Genomic DNA, 8,846 nt, shown 5'->3' with positions numbered 1-8,846 from the left:
TAGTTTTGGAAGTTTTAGCCACAGCAATCAGAGAAGAAAAAGAAATAAAAGGAATCAAAATGGGAAAAGAAGTAAAAGTGTCGCTGTTTGCAGATGATATGATAATATACATAGAGAATCCTAAAGATGCTACCAGAAAACTACTAGAGCTAATCAATGAATTTGGTAGAGTAGCAGGATACAAAATTAATGCGCAGAAGTCTCTTGCATTCCTATACACTAACGATGAAAAATCTGAAATAGAAATTAAGGAAACATTCCCAGTTACCATTGCAACGCAAAGAATAAAATACCTAGGAATAAATCTAACTAAGGAGACAAAAGACCTGTATGCCGTAAACTATAAGACACTGATGAAAGAAATTAAAGATGATACAAGCAGATGGAGAGATTTACCATGTTCTAGGATTGGAAGAATCAACATTGTGAAAATGAGTATACTACCCAAAGCAATCTACAGATTCAGTACAATCCCTATCAAACTACCAATGGCATTTTTCACAGAACTAGAACAAAAAATTTCACAATTTGTATGGAAACATAAAAGACCCCAAAAAGCCAAAGCAATCTTGAGAAAGAGATATGGAGTTGGAGGAATCAGGCTCCCTGACTTCAGACTATACTACAAAGCTACAGTAATCAAGACAGTATGGTACTGGCAGAAAAACAGCAATATAGATGAATGGAACAGGATAGAAAGCCCAGATATAAACCCGCGTACATATGCTCACCTTATCTTTGATAAAGGAGGCAAGAATATACAATGGGGGAAAGACAGCTTCTTCAATAAGTGGTGCTGGGAAAACTGGACAACTACATGTAAAAGAATGAAATTAGAACACTCCATAACACCAAACACAAAAATGAACTAAAAGTGGATTAGAGACCTAAATGTAAGGCCAGACACTATAAAACTCTTAGAGGAAAACATAGGCAGTACACTCTATGATATAAATCACAGCAAGATCCTTTTTGACCCACCTCCTAGAGAAATGGAAATAAAACAAAAAGTAAACAAATGGGAGCTAATGAAACTTAAAAGCTTTTGCACAGCAAAGGAAACAAGATGAAAAGACAACCCTCAGAATGGGAGAAAATATTTGCAAATGAAGCAACTGACAAAGGCTTAATCTCCAAAATTTACAAGCAGCTCATGCAGCTCAATATCAAAAAACCAAACAACCCAATCCAAAACTGGGCAGAAGACCTACATAGACATTTCTCTAAAGAAGATATACAGATTGCCAACAAACACATGAAAGGATGCTCACCATCACTAATCATTAGGGAAATGCAAGTCAAAAATATAATGAGATATCACCTCACACTGGTCAGAATGGCCCTCGTCAAAAAATCTACCAACAATAAATTGTGGAGAAGGTGTGGAGAAAAGGGAACCTTGTTGCACTGTTGGTGGGAATGTAAATTGATATAGCCACTATGGAGAACAGTATAGAGGTTCCTTAAAAAACTAAAAAATGAACTACCATATGACCCAGCAATCCCACTACTGGGCATATACCCTGAGAAAACCATAATTCAAAAAGAGTCATGTACCAGAATGTTCATTGAAGCTCTGTTTATAATAGCCAGGACATGGAAGCAACCTAAGTGTCGACTGACAGATGAATGGATAAAGAAGATGTGGCACATATATACAATGGAATATTACTCGGCATAAGAAGAAACAAAAGTGAGTTATTTGTAGTAAGGTGGATCGACTTAGCGACTGTCATCCAGAGTGAAGTATGTCAGAAAGAGAAAAACAAATACCATATGCTAACACATATATATGGAATCTAAAAAAAAAAACGAAAAAGGTTCTGAAGAACCTAGGGGCAGGACAGGAATAACAACGCAGACGTAGAGAATGGACTGAGGACATGGGGAGGGGGAAGGGTAAGCTGGGACAAAGTGAGAGAGTGGCATGGACATATATACACTACCAAATGTAAAATAGGTAGCTAGTGGGAAGCAGCCGCCTAGCACAGGGAGATCAGCTCTGTGCTTTGTGACCACCTAGAGGTGTGGGATAAGGAGTGTGGGAGGGAGACGCAAGTGGGAGTGGGTATGGGGATATACGTATACATATAGCTGATTCACTTTGTTATATAGCAGAAACTAACACACCATTGTAAAGCAGTTATACTCCAATAAAGTTGTTAAAAAAAAATTATTCCCAGTGAAAGAAGCCAGACACAAAAGACCACATACTATATGATTCCATTGATATGGAAGGCCAGAATAGGGATAGAAGGTAGGTTAGTGGTTTCCTAGGGTTGGGGGTGGGAGACACAGGATTGATAGCTGTGGGTGAAGAGTTTCTTTTTTAGGGAGGTGAAAATGTCCTAAAATTGACTGTAGGTATGGTTGCACACATCTATGAATATAATGAAAACAATGAATTGCACATTTTAGGTAGATTGTATATGTGAATTATACCTCAATAAAGCTGTCAAAAAAGAAAAAAAAGAAAAGAAATATTATTATTATATTATGTCTAATTCTAAGAAAACTGTCCCATAACTAACACTTAAGGAAGACTTATTTTGTTCCAGAGTTTGTTCTATGCATTATACAAATATTATCTTGATAATCCTCACAATTCCTTACTATTTTCTAATTTTCAGAAATGCTAAGGCACAGAGAGATAGTTACTTGCTGATAGTATAACACATAACAAATGATAGAGTCACAATCTGACCCTTTGCAATATGGATCTAAAGGAAGATAAGGAGCTTGCTCTTTTTACTTTCAAAGCAGACATCATTACATACCTTATGATAATGACTGATTCATGTCTTTGTACGATTATGAATAGACTGTTTTCCTTTTGCAAAAAAAAGAGAAAAGTTTTGTGACATTAAAACCACTTTTCATTGTTCAAATAGAAATTTTACAATGTCAATTAATATTCAGTGAGACACTCAAATTATGTTCTGTTCCTTTAATGGTTTTCCTTGCACTATGTTTTCAGAATTCGGTATCTTCAATAAAACAAGTATTCCTTGATTTTGTAGATACTGACTTTCCTCCATGTGATTTGTCTTTGTCAAGTGAGTCAATTTTATATGGCTCATTTAGTGCATTTTACTTGTGATCACCTTTGGGGGGAGAATTATGTAAAATGAATTTTTCTTCATTTTTTTTTTTTATGAAGGAGGCAAATAAGTATAAATTAGCTTCATAATACAAAGACCTAGACATTAGAGTACAAGGATTCTTTGGGGGAACTGATTTCTGGTCTTGTTGTGGTAGACACAGGGGTGCACTGCCCAGATCCCCTTCAAAATAAGACTTCCTGCTTAGATGTGGGTGAGGAAGCAGCTTCTGGCTGTCACTTTTTCAGGATCAGCCTGTGCTGCCAAATGCCGCCTTATTCTACCTGAGGTCCTGCACTTCCTGGGCAGCCCACATCCCTTGATCGGGGAAGACAGAGGTAGAAAACACCCAGCCATTTCAGCCTATCACGGGGATCTTAGATGCCAGTACTTTCTTCAGACTGGAGCTGGGTTGGCTGAGGCTTTGTGGCATCTACACTGTAGTTCAGCTTCTTCTGCCCAGTGCTTGTTTTTCTCCCTTCCTTTTGTAGATATTAATCCCCAATAAACCATCTTTCACTCCAAACTCCATTTTAGCACCTGTTTTGGGAGAATCCAACCTGTGACACCTATACTCTATAGACTATAGTTCCTTCCTATTGTAAAATGATGGGGTTACACTTTACTCTTTATTATGTAAACATATTATTGTGGTAATCATTATCAAATTTTCATATATTTTAGGTAAAGAAATCAAGACATAGTTTTGTGTTCGTAAATATGATAAACCACTTGGCTTCTAGCCCCCTCAACATTCTAATCCCCATATGTGAACTCTACCTTTGTTTAGGTCTAGCAGCCCAATTCTGTTCATGGCCAAGGGGACTATAAGGAACATGGTCTTAGTCATTGAACAGCTTAAGAAGTTGCCTTCTTTGTTGTTTTCATAAGAAGTAGAGAGTGCTTTCCATGGGCCTGTCAGCCTCCCCTTCCCTAGCTGTTACTGGGATCTTGCAAGAACACCAGCTCTGTTAGTTGGCCTTACCTCTGACCTCAGATACAAATAATTGAAGCTAATGGACTGACTAAATCAGTTGATTCTTTTTCATGATGTTGACTCATACTGAAATTTGTCTTTTTCTTATTGCTGGGTTTTTTGACTTCTAACACTTCTTGAAACTTACACACATGCACATGCACACACGTGCACACACACACAGAAACTTGTTGCCAAATTTTTATGCATAAGGAAAAGCTTATAAAAGTCTGACAGAAGGCCTATATATCTCAAAAGAACTAACAAATTGCAAAGTGCCTGCAAAAGCAACCTCCTCCTCAATTCCCTGAGTGCTACTGTGATGGGGATTCTATTTCTTTGTAATCCATCTATGTCCTTATGCTTGAATGCCTTAGAGTTATCTAGAATTCAAGAGATAAAGTAAAATCTTTCTTGCATTTTTTTACTCTTCTGTACTTTTGTTTCTGTCCCTATTTATTTTGTGGTATGTGTGAGTTTTTTTAAACCAAACTGGAACAAAATACCACCCTTTTTTTTTTTTTTTTTTAACGAAAGCCAAATCTCATGAGTGGTAATTTATTGTTGAGTTCAACATTTTGTTTTATGAAAAACAGTTTATATAACTGAGAGATTAAGTATTACAGTGTGGTTATAAATAGGTAAAATCATTTTTCTGCTTTTTATTGATATAAAAACAATGACAGTCTTTATTAATTCACCACCTAATGTCTAGACCATTCTAATAAAAAGATAAATGGGAGTATTAAATATCTCCTCATTGTAATACAGAAGCATTTTAAGGGAGATCCTCAAAATACTAAATGAAATTTAGATCTAAACATCCTTATGGATCGTCAGATGTGATCCTTGTATAAAATGAGTGTTCTACGTGCTGAACCAGAATATTTTAAAGCCCGACCACTACACTTTCAAGTTTCTTTCTGCTCTACTAATGTTAAAGGTTACCTTTTCTTCCTAACCATGAAAGCTGTTACTCCCCAGTGGCAGGGAAAATGCTAACTTGTTAGTTCCAGTACAAGTGTATTCAACAGCACCAGTTTTTTCTTCATAATAGCATATCTACTTTTCTTATGTCATCCCACAGGGAAGTCATCATAGGGAATTTGAGATACTGATGAAAAAATAGGGGCTTCCCTGGTGGCGCGGTGGTTAAGAATCCGCCTGCCAGTGCAGGGGACACAGGTTCAAGCCCTGATCTGGGAAGATCCCACATGCTGGGGAGCAACTAGGTCCATGTGCTACAGCTACTGAGCCTGCTCTCTAGAGCCCACGAGCCACAACTACTGAAGCCCGCGGGCCTAGAGCCCGTGCTCCTCAACAAGAGAAGCCACAGCAATGAGAAGCCTGCACACCACGACGAAGAGCAGACCCTTCTCCACGCAACTAGAGAAAGCCTGCGCGCAGCAACAAAGACCCAACACAGCCAAAAAAATAAATAAATTAAAAAAAATATATATATATATATAATAGTCCATCTAAAATTACAGCAAAGATAGAAATCTGAATGGACGTTGGTTACAGAACTAGGTAACTTCCTGTAGATATTGGCTATTGAACTTTTAGTGTGAGAAAGTTGGAGTCCTGAGATACTGTAGGTTGGTGTATATCTCAATGAACAAAATTTAAGACTTCCATAATGTAGCAAATGGTTATGACAAAGGCTAAATGTTAGTAAAACAGTTGCTTGTCTTCACTGGCAAGCAGTGAAGACAGTTTTCCTCTGCCTGGAGAAGGCAATGGCAGGGGGGGTCTGTGAGGGAGAATTTTAACACCTCCTCCAACCTGTGAACCCTGACCACTGGGAGGAAAGGGGGACTAGGGGCTTCTCAGGGCTATAATCAGGGAGAGGGAGTTTAACTGGTTAGACATGCACTTGGGGAGACTGATTCATTTATTTTTGATTACAGTCCCCCAAATTCAGGTAATTCCTACCAATGAAAATGCTGATGCCGAGCTATAGACAAGAGAAAAGATGTTTAAATTTTCCTCACTTATTTCCATCATATAAATATGAATGTAATACTGTTTACACATACATAAAGTTATAAATATAAATATTACTCAATGAGTCATAAAGTCTTAGATTTAGAAAGACAGAGATCTTATAGTGCAACCTCCTATACACTATGGAAAATTCTTTCTTTTTTTTTTTTTTTTTGCGGTATGCGGGCCTCTCACTGTTGTGGCCTCTCCCGTTGCGGAGCACAGGGTCTGGACACGCAGGCTCAGCGGCCATGGCTCACGGGCCCAGCCGCTCCGTGGCACGTGGGATCTTCCCAGACCAGGGCACGAACCCGTGTTCCCTGCATCGGCAGGCGGACTCTCAACCACTGCGCCACCAGGGAAGCCCAAATTCTTCTTTCTTTATGACAGATGTTCAATAGATATTTACTGAGCACCAACTTAGTGAAAGAACAAAATATAAATAAGGCACATTTTCCTCCCTTTTAGAACACAAAACCTAGTTGGGCTTGAAGTAAGATACCGAAGATAGCAACAATTTGTACCTCCAAAGTTATGTTTCTTTCCCTTATAAATTATGCTCTTAGATATTGATGTTTAACTCTATTCACCCTGAATTACAGATTTGGTTCTCTTAGAGAACTGATAGCATTTAATATGAAAATATATCGGGCTACTCTAGCTTTTGGCTTTCAGAAAAAGCCATTCACAGGACATCATCTCTGCTAAGTAGGACTTTTTGTGCTTTTCAAACGTTAATGTACAAGCAAATCACCTAGGATTTTAGTAAAATCAAGATTCTAATTTATTTAGTTGGAGTGGGACCTGAAACTCTGCATTTCTAATGAGCCCCTTAGATGCCATGCTGCTCTTCAGAGGGCCATTTTGGACAGCCTACTGCTTTGAGCTTTTCTCTTTACCCAGTTATATTATTATTTTCCGAAGAAAGATAATGGTAGTGATAAAATTCCAATCCCATCAATGATTTCTCTAATCATGGCAAATCAAACCTGATTCTAGTATTCTAGTCAGTTTTATTATTGCTTATAAAGTTCTATAATTGATTTGTAACTTGTGGGAGCATCTTAAATTTACTTTCAAATGTTCTGGTCTTTTAACATCTCAAGCACTGATAGTTTCCAATTTAGTTTTCTGTGAAAGGCAAATAGTTTTCCTTTTCCTTTTTAAACGAATAAATTGTGGAATTTTAATTCTTAGGCACTTTTAACAAGAAGGTCTTTAATATATGGTTATCTATTGAGAAAAATGATTTTCAATATGATAAATATTATGAATTAAAATAAATTAATTATTTTTTCTGCCTTTCACTATTTCATTGGTATCTAACTGGCCTTTAACATGGTATTAATAATTTTTATATTTATTTATGCTTTTGAATTTTTACATATATAAGAAAGAGCACCTGCTTGTTATGTAGAAAATGAATTCCTCCAGCACTGCTGCTTCCTTCCAAGTGAAGGGAGCTCCTCTTAGATAAACCTTCTGTTTTCTCTCCACACCATCACTCATTCCTCTGGAAGGAGGAAGAATACCTTACTTTATTGAGATTTAGGGTAGATAATTAACTGTAAGCAAAGCCCTTTTTCTTTTCTTCCTCTTTGTTAGCTGGCTTTCAGCAGAGAGCATATTATCTGCTTTGTCCCTTTATTCCATGGGATTTATAAGGCCACGCCCCGCTTCCTACCATAGAGATGTGACCAGATGGATATTTGTGTAATTGTAGAGGTCAGTATCAGAGAGCTCAGTTAGCCACAGGTATGAATTATGTCCTGCAATATTGGGTGATTGGTAATACAGTTGATATTTTAATTTCCATAAGCTGATTACTTTGTCTGAATTGGTTCAGATTTCAGTGGAAAGAGAGGTACATTTAAAAAAATATATTGTCATACTGTAATATTACTATGTGCCTTTCATTTATGTAAGTCATACCTAAATAAAAACTGAATATGAGACAAAAATAATTGCTATAGAAAATGAAAACACTAGCTTGAAAAGATATATGTACCTCCATGTTCATTGCAGCATTATTTACAATAGACAAGATATGGAAACAACCTAAGTGCCCACTGATGGATAAACGGATAAGGTAGATATGGTATATATATGCAGTGGAATATTATTCAGCCATATAAAAGAATGAAATCTTCCCATTTGTGATAATACGGATGGACCCTGAGTGCATTATGCTTTGTGAGATAAGTCAGACAGAGAAATACAAATACTGTATGATATCACATGTGGAATCTAAAACCAAAGCCAAAAACAAAACCCAAGCTCATAGATACAGAGAACAGATCAGTGGTTGCCAGAGGTGGAGATTCAGACATGGACGAAATGGGTAAAGGGAGTCAAAAGGTACAAACTTCCAGTTATAAAATAAATAAGTCATGGGGATGTAATGTACAGTATGGTGATTACAGTTAATAATGCTGTATTGCATATTTGAAAGTTGCTAAGAGAGTACATCTTAAAAGTTTTCATTACAAGCAAAACAATTCTGTAACTATGTCTGGTGACAGATGTTAACTAGAATTATTGTGGTGATCATTTTGCAATAAAAACAAATATGAAATTATTATTTTATACACTTGAAACTAATATAATGTATGTCAAATGTACTTCAAGAAAAAAAAATTGCTATAAGACAGTAAGAAAAACAAGTGACAGCTTCAGTATAGGGGAAGAATTAATGGAAAATTGAATTGGGCCTTAAAAATAGTTTTTAATAGTGTTAAAAGGTGGTAATAAAAAGTCATAATATTTCAAAGGAGATAATTACA

This window comes from Lipotes vexillifer, unplaced genomic scaffold, assembly GCF_000442215.2.
Source record: "Lipotes vexillifer unplaced genomic scaffold, Lipotes_vexillifer_v1.1 scaffold363, whole genome shotgun sequence".
NCBI classification, from domain to species: domain Eukaryota; kingdom Metazoa; phylum Chordata; class Mammalia; order Artiodactyla; family Lipotidae; genus Lipotes; species Lipotes vexillifer.
Note: the sequence above shows the minus strand (reverse complement) of the source record.